General features: G+C 40.6%; 1 long non-coding RNA gene across 1 annotated transcript in view; it reads right to left on the bottom strand.

Moving 5' to 3' along the window:
• Window positions 1–9,289, bottom strand: part of LOC132385702 (uncharacterized) — a 30,184-nt gene extending 20,895 nt beyond the window's left edge. Inside the window, exons 1-2 of the long non-coding RNA XR_009509233.1 lie at window positions 8,668–9,289; window positions 7,005–7,271 (exon numbers count right to left, since the gene is read on the bottom strand). This is a non-coding gene — a long non-coding RNA (uncharacterized LOC132385702). The remainder of the gene's footprint in view (window positions 1–7,004; window positions 7,272–8,667) is intronic.
• Between the last annotated feature and the right edge of the window lie 4,239 nt (window positions 9,290–13,528).

Here is a 13,528-nt window from a genome sequence, read left to right as displayed (position 1 = left end):
GCTCGGTCTTTGTCATGACGGCGTAGCTACTGAGAACACACGGCTATCCCGTCTACTCCACACTCCGTGCCCCCACCTATTCTGTAGCGCACAGAAAGGGAACAGACCGGCCTCTCCCGGAAACCACAAGCCTTCATCTCTGAGAGAACATTGCTGCTTTCCAAACTATGAAGAATTACACAACATCTATAATTCACTGTGCGTGTCAACCGTCATCAAAGTGCGGGATGTGGGGACGGGTGGGTGGCGGCGAAAAAGGCGACAGAAAAGGGGGAAGATTAGGGAGGAATGTGTGGAGGAAAGAGTTGGGCAGTGTGGATGAGAACGGATGAAGAGAGGAGTACAGGGGAAAGAGATTGAGGCTGTAGGTATTTAGTCCCTCTCTCTCTCTCTCTCTCTCTCTCTCTCTCTCTCTCTCTCTCTCTCTCTCTCTCTCTCTCTCTTTCTCTCTCTTTCTCTCCTCTCTCCTCCACACTCCCTAACCCGGCCTATTCTGTAGCACATAAAAAGGGAACAAACTGGCCTCTCCTGGAAACCACAAGCCTTCATCTTCCGAGAAAACATTGTCACTGTCCAAACAACGAAGAATTGTACAACATCAAGACAATTCACTGTGCGAGTCAACCGTCTTCACAGTACGGGTGGGGGATGTAGGGACGGGAGGGTGGCCCAGAAAACGAGCTGCAGTAAAGGAGGAATTGTGGTGAGGGTGAGAGGCAGGGGAAGCATTGAGTAGAAAGGGAGAAAGAGACAATAAGGGAGAGAAGAAGGGGATTGAGTGAGTGGGTAGAGTAGGGAGGAATGTGCGGAGAACAAGGGTGTGTCAGTGGGGAAGTGAACGGATGAAGAGAGGAGAGAGAGTGTGTGAAAAAGAGGGAAATAGGTGAGGCGAGAGGAGGAAGAGAAAGGATGAGGGATTGGGAGACATGAGATGGAGAGAAAGTGACGGTGAGGGAACGGGGAAGCAGAGGTGGCAAGAGAGGGAAGGGGTGAAAATGGGGGCAGAAGAGTTTGAGGTAAAGAGGAGAAACGGGCAATTTTTTGGAAGCGGGGTGAATGGCAATGGGGGGGAGGGAGGGAGGGAGGGAGAGAGGGAGAGAGAGGGAGAGGGGGAGAGAGGGGGGGAGAGAGAGAGGGGGAGGGAGAGAGAGAGGGGGAGGGAGAGAGAGAGGGGGAGGGAGAGAGAGAGGGGGAGGGAGAGAGAGAGAGGGGGAGGGAGAGAGAGAGAGAGAGAGAGAGAGAGAGAGAGAGAGGGAGAGAGGGAGAGAGGGAGAGAGGGAGAGAGGGAGAGAGGGAGAGAGGGAGAGAGGGAGAGAGGGAGAGAGGGAGAGAGGGAGAGAGAGAGAGAGAGAGAGAGAGAGAGAGAGAGAGAGAGAGAGAGAGAGAGAGAGAGAGAGAGAGAGAGCGCCACACTTTGACCATGGATATCTAGTATCAATTCACATCTGTCCCCAGCAGGAAATCATGAAAGCTTCCCGACAACAGCCCCAACCAATTCCCCTTCATCGACACTTTATTTGGAGTCAGAGAGCACTATAACAAACAAACCCTTTTTCCCATTTAGTCCATACCGAATTGTTATTCTGCGGAGTCCCATAACCGCAGCTGGACCATGGTCCTCAATACCCCTCCCGTCCCTGTACTGATCCAAACTTTTCTACAATGAAATCCATAACTTCCACTGGCAGCTCTTCCCCGACCCTCACCACCCTCAGAGTGAAGGAAATCCCACTCAGATTCCTTATAATTATTTTACATTTCACCCTTAAACTGCGACCTCCAGTTCCCATCTCACCCAACCTCAGATGAAAAATCGTGCCTGCATTTTCCAACACTAAAGGGAATAAAGTCCTTAACTTTTTCTAAAGCTCGAGTCCTCAAGTCCCAGCAAACGTAAATTTCTCTGCACTCTCTCTATTTTGTTGATAATTTTCCTTTAGGCAGGTAACAAAAACTACACGCAATACTCCAGATTAGGCTTGACCAACGACTTATACAACTTCAACATAACATCCCATCTGCTGTACTCAATACTTTGATTTATGAAGTCCAATGTGCCAAAAGCACTCATTTTGATGCTGTCTACCTGTGACGCCACTTTCAAGTCATTATGAACCTGTGTTCACAGATCCCTCTGGTCTACCAACTCCTCAGGACCCGTGTCTTCATGCACCCCAAATCAGTGCACACCCCGAATTCAAACCTTTGAATATGAAACAATGTTGGATGAGTTTCCAGCAGTAAATCTGACCTGCTGCAAGAATGACCTTTTTAAGACTCTTGAAAACCGAAAGGGAATCTGAAAGAATTACAACTTTGCAGCAAAAAAATTCCTCACCCACTGTAAGCGTGAAATGATGACAAGCGATTCTGTTGCAAATCCTGATAAATAGCTGGTAGGTCATTTTTTATTGTTACCAATAATTCACGCAGAACACAGCAACATCAACAATCCCAGTTAAATTATATTTTGATCCTCTGGAAAATGGTTAAACTTTCTCAATAATTTCCTTAATATACACTGAACCAACAAATTCTCAGGCAGAACAGAATTGTTAGACTTCATTAAATTGAGTATCTTATAATCAAATAAAGGCATTGACAGAAACAAGGTGGGGTTACTGAGAACACAACTGTGGGACGATTTGCATAACCCAACAAACACATATTTCCAATGTGATAAGAACCCAGGCAACGAAAACTAAAAACACTCTTCTTGTGAAGTTCCCAAAAGTCCTCCAGCACACCTTTAACAGCATACTCATGTTTCCCCCTTAAATTAATCCAATATGTTAAGATTAAATTCAAACTCCATAATTTCAATCAGTAAAGCCGAAACAGGGGACGACCTGACTGCACCACAACACAATCTCAAAGCCTGTGCTTGTATCACACCCAAACATAATAAAGTTGAAGCTGAAGCTGATCTATAAACCACAACCATAATCAAGAATAGAACCAATTAAACAAATGAGATTGGTCATCAAATATTTTCATGTCACACCCAAGAATACTCACAGGGATAACGAAGAGTATTTAATGTTTCTTTATATTTATCAATTATTTTTGTCCGGTGCTTCCATGTCAGCTTATTATCCGTCCACATGCCTGGAAATCTCACCACTGACACCTTTTAAGGAGTTTGACCATATCATTTCCAATCAAGTGCAGGTCCATTAATCCTGTCTGAAAAACACATAACTTGTCCCACCCATACCTGACACAAAATGTTCAATTAAAACAACTCAAAGTTAGATAATAGCCCCTCCATCCTCATTTCCACAATTTCATAAAAATGCTTTCCTTCCATAAATACCATTTCCCTTTTGAATAGTAAAAATACTACTGTTACAACATCTATATTTAACTGGCTTTACTAATACCATCTTCCAAATATAAAAATGAATTTAATGTCATACTTGCCCACCCATACCTTTACAAGATGTACAAATAGAAACAATTAGATAAAAATTGTACAATAGCCCTCTCAATTGCATTTCCAAACATTAATCAAAAGTCCATCCTTCAATAAATATTATTTGCCTCTTCAATATCAAAAATATTGCTATTACAACATGTTTATTTAACTGTACTTTTCTAATATGATCTTCCAAACCCAAACTGATTCCAATGTTATTTAAGGCAGAGATTGCTAGGTATCTGAGTAGCCAGGGTATCAACGGTTATGGTGAGAAGGCGGGGGAGTGGGACTAAATGGGAGAATGGATCAGCTCATGATGAATTGGCAGAACAGAGTCGATGGGCTGAATGACCGACTTCTGCTCCTTTGTCTTATGGTCTTATTCTACCGTTCCAAATTCCCCTCTGATAAAACGTGAATTTACCTCTTTTATCGAAAATATAATTCAAACACTCGATTACCATACATTCCACAAGTTTACATAAATGAGACTTTAATGATATTGGCCTACAAGAAGGAGGATCAGACGGGGAGATCCAGGTTTTAGAATGGGAACTACTACAACCATTTTCCATGAGAAAAGTAGATGGCCAAACCTCCAAATGTGATTCAGAAAGTTAAAATCAAGATTTTCTACAAGTTCATGTTCAGTCTATTCCCATTCACAACACTATACTCTGCCCCTTTTCCTTATAAAACTGACATCACCCCTCTACCAACTAACCTGTCAAGCCAAACGACAATATAATCCTGCACAGGAATAAAACTTAAAATGTGCAGGTTTCCTGAACAGATATAACATCGGAAGAATCTGACAAATCAGAAATAAACTGCTGAAAGTGCTGACCATGTAAAATCAGGCTTCTTGCATTTCACTTCAATATTTCAATCCCATTACATATCTTCACAAGTAGACTGGGATGCAGAAACCCCCACAACTCAGAGCTTCATTTACAGCTTACCACATAACACTAGTTACACCAAGATACCTTTCTACAGCTTTCACAATGATTTTAATTTCCTCAGTAGGATGAGATGTCTGAGCAGTACAATTCACCACATTGGTTATAAACATTACAAACTTCCTTTTATCCAGCAGTGAAGTATCTTTGGTGAGAGAACTGTGATGCTGGCATATATCCACTGACGTCACAGTCTGTTCTCTGAGTGGGATCACTTTATCCAGTTTACCTGCTCTGCTTGCTGTACTTGTCCTTGAACAGGCCCTTCTGCTCACTGTGTTGTTCTGAACCAATTGTCACTTCATGCCTTACAAAACCAATCCCTTCTGACTACACAAGGAACACATCCCTCCATTCTCCTCACATCCACGTGGTACCTAATAGCCTCGTTTGCACCTGCCTCCACCACCACCCGAAATTCACTCCAGACACCCACCACTATGAGAATGAAAAGCAAAACTCGAAACGCAAATCTCCTTTAAACATTCGGAGTCAGGTTTTTAACATCATTGCCTTTTCAATTTTTTTTTCAACAGCAGCTATGCAGAGAAAAGAGACAAAGTGCACTAAATTACAAAATACTTCAAAAGTGAAAAAAGTTCCAATGAGGATGTGTTCCCCCTTTCTCCTGAAGTTCATGCCCTCTGGCATTGGACATTTCCTCCTTAGAGAAAAAATCCCGTCTCTCCACTCTGTCTGTGTCTCTCACATTCCTGTAAACGTCTGTCAGACCTCCCTCAGCCTCTGCCACACCGGAGAAAATTCCCCGAGATTGTCCGGTCTCACTTTATCCAGGCAGCATCCTGTTAAGCCTCTTCGGCTCACCATTCAAAACCTCCACATTATTCTTGCATTCGAATGCAATTCTCCAGATGTGGTTAAACAAGAGATTTATACAGCTGCACATAACTGCCTGACAATGGAACCACTGTCTGGGAGTTATGAACTTGCATTCCAAGATCCCCCTGTAGACACAGTCCAATCTCGCCCCATGAATATAACAGCAACGAGATAATGCTGAGGCTTTATAAGACATGAGTCAGGCCACACTTGGAGAAGTGTCAACAGTGTTGGGCCCCACATCTCAGACAGGATGTGTTGTCATTGGAGAGAGTCCAGAGGAGGTTCAGAAAGATGATTTCGGGAATGAAGGGGTTAAAATATGAGGAGCACTTAGCAGCTTTGACCCTGTGCTCACTGGAACTCAGAAAAATGCGGGGCATCTCATTGAAACCTACCGAATGTTGAAAGGACTGGATAAGGTGGGAGAAGGTATTTCCTGTGGTGGGGCACAGCCACAAAGTTGAGGGGCCACCTTTTCAAACAGAGGTAAGCAGCTTATTTTTTTTATTAGCCAAGGTGTATTGGATCTGTGGAATGCTCTGCCACAGACTGCGGTGGAGGCCGAGTGTGTGGGTATATTCAAGGCGGAAGTTAATCGTTTCCTGATCGGTCAGGGCATCAGAGGATATGGCGGGAGGTCAGATATCTGGAATTGAGTGCGATCTGGGATCAGCCATGATGGAAAGGTGGCTGACTCAATGGGCTGAATGGCCTAATTCTGTTCCTATGCCTTATGGACTTATGAACAGAAGCCCCCTCAATCATGATGAATCTCCTCTGCACTCTTCCAGCACAAAACATCCTTTGTACAGAATGCTAAGCGGAGCTGAATGCAACGTTTCAAGAACGTTATCATGTCAGGCAGCATCTGTTGAGGGGATTAGAGTCGATGGTTGGGACAGAACCCGTCACTTACGGCACTAACACAGGCCTTTCGGCCCAACCTTTTCATGGTGTCCTCCTGTCCATTTAAACTAATCCCTCTGCCTGTCTTTGACACAGAACACAGATATCTACAGCACATTACAGGCTCTTCAGCCCACAATGTTGTACCGACCATGTAACCTACTCTAGAGACTGCCTAGGATTTCCCGATCATATAGCCCTCTGTGTTTCTAACCTCCATGACGCTATCTAAGAGTCTATTAAAATATCCTGTTGTATCCACCTCCACCATCGCTGCCGGCAGTGCATTCCACGCACCCAGCACTCTCTGTGTGAGAAACTTACCCCTGACATTCCCTCAGTACCGACTTCTAAGCAGCTAAAACTACGTCCCCACGTGTTAGGCACTTCAAGCCTTGGAAAATGCCTCTGGCTATCCACATGGTCAAAGCCTCTCACCATCTTATACACCTCTATCAGGTCACCTCTCATCCTCCGTCGCTCCAAGAAGGAAAGGCCAAGTTCACTCAATCTATTCTCATAAGGCATGCTCTCCAATCCAAGAGCAACATCCTTGTAAATCTACTCTACACTCTCTGTAGTATCCACATCCTTCCTGTAGTAAGGACACCAGAACTGAACACAGGACTCCCAAGTGGGGTCCAACTAAGCCCACAGCCCTGCCGTGCTGGGGTACAATTACTTTTGTACAGGTTAGGAGAAATATAGCTTCAACATCACCTCACAGCTCTTGAACTCAATCCCACGGTTGATGAAGCCCATCACACCAGACACCTTCCTAACAACACTGCCAACCTCCACAGCAGCTTTGAATGTCGAATGGACATGGACCCCAAGATCTCTCTGACCGTCCACAATGCCAAGAGTCTTACCATTAATATTATATTCTGTGTTCAAATTTGACCTGCAGAAATGAACCTCTTCATCTGTGTTGAACTCCATCTGCGCTTCCCAGTTCTGCATCCGAGGCAAGGAAATAGATTGCTGAGCCTCTGGCGAAGATCATTATGTCCCCATTGTCCACGGGAATTGTACCGGAGTATTGGAGGGAGGCGAATGTTGTCCCCTTGTTCAAAAAGGGTAGTAGAGATAGTCCAGATAATTATAGACCATTGAGCCTTACATCTGTGGTGGGAAAGCTGTTGGAAAAGATTCAGAAAGATAGGATTTATTGGCATTTAAAGAATCATGGTCTGATCAGTGACAGTCAGCACGGCTTTCTGAAGGACAGATCGTGTCTAAAAAGCCTGATGGAGTTCTTTTAAGAGGTGACCAGGCATATAGATGAGGGTAGTGCAGTGGATGTGATCTACATGGATTTTAGTAATGCATTTGATTAAGTTACACGCGGTGGGCTTATTCATAAAGTCAGAAGGCTTGGGAACCAGGGATGTTTGACCAGGTGGATTCAGAATTGGCTTGCCTGCAGAAAGCAGAGAGTTCTGGTGGAGGGTGTACATTTGGATTGGAGGGTTGTGACTAGTGGTATCCCACAAGGGTCAGTTCTGGGACCCCTACTTTTTGTGATTTTTATTAAAGACCTGGACGTGGGGGTAGAAGAATGGGTTGGCAAGTTTGCATAAGACACAAAGATTGGTGGTGTTGTGGATAATGAAGAGGATTGTCAAAGATTGCAGAGAGACATTGAAAGGATGCAGGAGTGGGCTGAGAATTGGCAGATGGAGTTCAACCCAAAGAAGTGTGAGGTGGTACACTTTGGAAGGACAAACTCCAAGGCAGAGTACAAAGTAAATGGCAGGATACTTCGCAGTGCAGCGGAGCAGAGGGATCTGGGGCCTCACAGGTAGACAAAGTAGTTACGAAAGCTTATGCGGTGTCAGCTTTCATAACTCGAGGGACAGAGTTTAAGAGTCGCGATGTAATGATGCAGCTCTATAAAACTCTGGTTGGGCCACAGGGAGTACTCTGTCCAGTTCCGGTCATCTCACTATAAGAAGAATGTGGAAGCACTGGAAAGGGTACAGAGGAGATTTACCAGAATGCTGCCTGGTTTAGAGAGTATGGATTATGATCAGAGATTAAGGGAGCTAAGGCTTTACTCTCTGGAGAGAAGGAGGATGAGAGGAGAAATGATAGAGGTATAGTTGATATTAAGGGGAATAGATAGAGTGGAGAGCCAGCGCCTCTTCCCCAGGGCACCACTGCTCAATACAAGAGGACATGGCTTTAAGGTAAGGGGAGGGAAGTTCAAGGGGGATATTAGAGGAAGATTTTATACTCAGAGAGTGGTTGGTGCGTGGAATGAACTGCCCGAGTCACTGGTGGAGGCAGATACACAGGTGAAGTTTAAGAGTCTACTAGACAGATATATGGAGGAATTTAAGCTTAGGGAGGCAGAGTTTAAGGGTCGGCACAACATTGTGGGCCGAAGGGCCTGTACTGTGCTGTATTGTTCTGTTTTCTATCTATTTCTCGCTGGAATCTCTCTTTTAGTTTAATTGTTTATTGAAGGCACGATACAATACAGAAAACGTAATGCATTACATTTTCCTCCATTTTGCTTTGATACCTTACCCCTGAACAACACCACAACGTCATCAGTGGGGCCTTCTGGGAGTTGTAGTCATTGTTCCTCGCTCGCTCCCTGTCAAAGCATGTTTCGTCAGCCACCACAGACGTCCCCGAAACAGACCCACCGAGGCGCAAAGGGGAATCACAACCGTCCTTGTGGGCGCCGAGGCCGGCGACACCGACAGAAGCGACTCGCTGATCTCCGCCATGGCGATGGAGCGGAAGAGGAGGGGCTGGTCATGGGCCGATTTCCTCCAGCCTATCGTAGCTCAGACGTAACACTGACCCCTGCTGTCATTGGCTGCAGTGCCTGTCGCTCAAATGGGAACTCGGAAGGTGATTAGTTTATGTGAACGTCAGTCAGCCTTCCAGTCTTTATGAGTTTGGATTTGGATTTATAACGGGACAGGAAGCAAATTGGGAGAAATGTGAGTTTTTATGTGATGGTGCATCAGTCTCCGAGTTACATTATTAACAATAAAAGGGCAAAGGCCGTGGTGAGGAAGTAGGTGATTTATTGGAGGTTATATGAAGGGATATCAAACTTGGAATTGTTTGGGATATGATTTAGAAAATGGGATTTGTGGGGATCATAATATTCCAGTGTTGATTATTGAGGTCAAAATGATTGTTACTGAAACAGGGAAGGTTGTGTTACTGGCTGGGTCATTTGCAGAGATTCATAATCAGGATAATTTAAGTGAAGAAGTTAAACAATGTAGGGTATGTTTTTTAGTGAATACCCTGATGTGCTGGAAGTCAGCTGCAGCAATGATAGTATCACTGATGGAGAGATTTCTTTGTATGAATTTAAGAAGTCTATTAATAATGCAGGTCAGGTGTCTCCAGGAAAGAGTGATATTTGAAATTGTAATTGTATATAATTCGCATTTGTAAAATATTAAATATTTGAATTGTGCATCTACTTTCCTCATGGAAAATGGAAATAGTAGTGCCTGAAAACCTGGCAGATCCCCATTTGATCCTTCTAGTTCAGGGCCTATATCGTGAAAGTCTCATTTATGTAAACTTATGGAATGTATAGTAATCAAGCGCTTGAGTTATATTTTGGAAAGAGTGGTGATAAAGTGTTTTATTAGAGTGGATTTTGGAAGTGTGAAATGACATTAGATTCAGTTTTAGGTTTGGAAGATGATATTCGGAAAGCACAATTAAATAAAGATGTTGTAATAGCAATATTTCTTGAGACTGAAAAGGGAAATGATATGGAAGAAAGGACTTTTGATTAAATTAGGAGTAAGGGGGTCATTGTATTTTTTTTCTGAGTTTTTTTTGTATGGACTGTCCAAGTAAAGATCGGCATGTTTGTGTCTATGAGATAGAGAATGGAATCCCACAAGGCAGTATTTGTAGCCCTTCATTATTTAATATTATGATTAATGATATTTTCTCTGAGATGGGAAAATGGGATTCCCTGGGTAAATCACAATGTACAGATGACTTAGCTTTATGGATTTGAGGTATTAACTGCAATTTACAATTAATGGATCAAACAGTGGGCAGATTGATGAGGATTGTAAGCTTTCAGTCGTTAAAACACATTACGTGGTTTACAAACAGCATTAATAGACTTGCAGTTGATTTTAATTTATAGGATTAATGTCTTGAGGAAGTGTCAGTGGTAAGATTTCTCATTATGTGGATGGATAATAAGCTGACGGGGAAGCAACTATCAGTAAAATAATTGATAAATGTAAAGGAGCTTTAAATCTCCTCAGACATCTATGTGGGTATTCTTGGGTGCAACATGAAAATCTTTGACCAATTATATTTGTTTAATTTGATCTGTTCTTGATTATGTCTGTGTGGCTTGTGGATCACCTTCATCTTCAAATTAAAAGTGTTTGTATGTGATACAATTACAGACTTTTAGATTGTGTTCTGGTGCGGTAATGTTGTCTCCTGTTTTGGCTTTACTGATTGCAATGGGACAATTGCCCTCAAAGATTCAAGTTGATGTCAACATACTGGATTAATTTGCGGGTCAAGGAAATGATCATCCTGTTAAAGGTGCACTGGAGGACGGTTGGGGACATCACTAGAAGAGTGTTTTTTGTTTTGGGTGGCTGGGTTCTTACAACGCTGGGAATATGGGTGTATTTGATGATACAGTATGTCCCACTGTAGCTTTCTCTGTAACCCCACATTGTTTTTTCCAATGACTTCAGGTGATTTTAGTTTTTACACGATCGGATTCAGTTCTGCCTGAGAGTCTGTTGGTCATCAGTATATTAATGAAAGTTATTATCATACAGTAACCATTTTTACAGATGAATCAAAAGATAATTTAATTGGGGATGTTGGTGTGGCTGTTTTTGTGTGCCTGAATTGCAGGTAATGATAAAGAAATGACTTATAGCCATTTATCAGCACAGAAGGCAGAATTCTTTGCCAACAGTTTAGGCTTACAGTTTAGGCTTACAGTTTAGGCTTACAGTTTAGAAATTGGTCCTTATAATATTGCTCAGAATACATTTCGGTTTTGATGAGTCTTAAACAGGTCATTCTGGCAGTAGGTCAGATTGACTGTTGGAAACTTGTCAAACGGTATTTCATATATAAAGTTTGATTTATATGTCTGCACATTATGGGGCCCTGCACATCACGCTGTTGAGGTAAATGATGATTTTGATTGTTTAGCTCCAAAAGCTGTTAAATGTTAAGCTGTGGATATAGACCTTCCACTTAGCAAATTAGAAGCTAAAAGGTTGGTAGTGTTAAGAATTAGGGGCTTATGGCAAGACGTAGGATAATGGACGTAAAGACAGACACCTTTCCAGAATACATAAACCTGTTGGGTTTATAGAAGAAGGGCTTAAAACAACTGAAGGAATGATATTCACATGACAGACATATCCACACTATGCTTAATTATGCCTTGTAACTAATTGGAAAACTTCATTCTGTGTCGTGTACATTTTGTCATTATGAAACCGTCGAAACACATACTATTTCAATGTGAAGCGTACAAGGCTGAAGAAAAATCAAATGCAGTCTTCAGTACAATCTTTGCGAGGGTAGATAGTTTTCAAATAAAAGCTATTAAATTATGGGACTAACTTTAAATCAATTCACAGTTTGAGCTGGAAAAGGCACGTAATAATTGTGTTAAACATAAGGAAATGACATAAAGGGTAGCAAAGGTGAGTGGGCTGTTGGATTACTGAGATGCTCTTTTTATTTATTTATTATTTTTTTTAGAAAATTACAAAGAATAAATGTAATGAAAAATTAGTAAGAAAAAGAAAAATAATATTAATCCTCCCCCTCCCCACCTTAACCCTTATCTAAAGAAAGAAATAAAGAAGAAAAAGATTGCCTCGATATTGGAGGATACCCACATGCTCCATGGAGTTCAAAATAATTTTAATATTTATACTTACTTTCCCCAATTACATTATAATTTTATCTTCAAAGGACCTATATATTTAATCTCTTTTGTAGGTATGGGAGCCAAATTTTGAAAAATATATCATATTCATTTCTTAGATTATATGTAATTTTTTCAAGTGGAATACAACTATATATTTCATTATTCCATTGATCCATAGTTAAATATAACTCAGAATTCCAAGTAATTGCGATAACTTTTTTAGCTACTGCCAATACAATATATATAAATTTTTTCTGATACTTATTCAATTTAATTTTCAGTATTGTCCCTTCAATATCTCCTAATAAAAATAATATTGAACTATTTGGGAGTTGAACTACAGTACTTTGTTCCAATAAAAATCAGATATATCGAAAATGGTAGAATTTTAAAACAAGACCAAGTAGAAGGTAAAAAAGTACCAATTTCTTGATTACATCGAAAGCATTGGTCAGACATATTTGAATTTAATCTATTTATTTTCTGTGGTGTTATATATAATTGATGTAAAAATTATATTGTATTAATCTAATTTGAACATTTATTGTATTTATCATACTATCAGAACATAATCTTGACCAGCTTTTTCCAACAATTTTAACATTCAAATCAGTTTCCCATTTTTGTCTTGATTTATGAATTCCAGGTTCAGTCTGTTTTTGAATCAAATTGTACATACAAGATGTAATTTTTAAAATTTTTCCTTTTTGAATTAATATTTCTATTTCACTAAGTTTTGGCATCAACATTGTTTGACCCAGCTTTTCTCGTAAATTGTCCTTTAATTGAAAATAAGAGAAAAGAGTGTTGTTTGATATTTTATATTTATTTTTTCATTCATCAAACGACATCAATATACCTCCTTCAAAACAATTACGTATATATTTAATCCCCTTTTGGAACCAATTATGTAAAAGTTTATTATCCATTGTAAAAAGAATAAGCCTATTTTGAATTAAAGTTTGTTTTTGCTAATAAAGATTTCTTTATCTTATCGTCCATATTTACCTTATTCCATAAATCAATCAAGTGTCTTAATATAGGAGATTCTTTTTTTTCCCGTATCAATTTGGATTCCCATTTATATGTAAAATCTTCTGGTATGTTTTCTCCTATCTTATCTAATTTTATTCTAATCCATGCCGGGTTTTTTTTCATCAAAAAAAGATACAATAAATCTAAGTTGATTTGCTTTATCATAATTCTTAAAATTTGGAAGTTGTAACCCTCCTAAATCAAATTTACATCTCAATTTTACTAATGATATTCTTGACATCTTTCCTTTCCAAAGAAATTTCCTTACATATTTATTTAGTTCTTGAAAAAACTTCTGCGGTAATTGTATTGGTAAAGTTTGGAATAAATATTGCAATCTATGGAATATATTCATTTTTACAGCATTAACTCTACCTATTAATGTTATTGGTAACATCATCCATTTATCAAGATCCTCTTTTATTTTTTTAATAA

This window comes from Hypanus sabinus (assembly GCF_030144855.1).
Source record: "Hypanus sabinus isolate sHypSab1 chromosome X2 unlocalized genomic scaffold, sHypSab1.hap1 SUPER_X2_unloc_1, whole genome shotgun sequence".
Lineage (NCBI taxonomy): Eukaryota > Metazoa > Chordata > Chondrichthyes > Myliobatiformes > Dasyatidae > Hypanus > Hypanus sabinus.
This window is presented reverse-complemented; position numbering and strand designations above follow the sequence as displayed.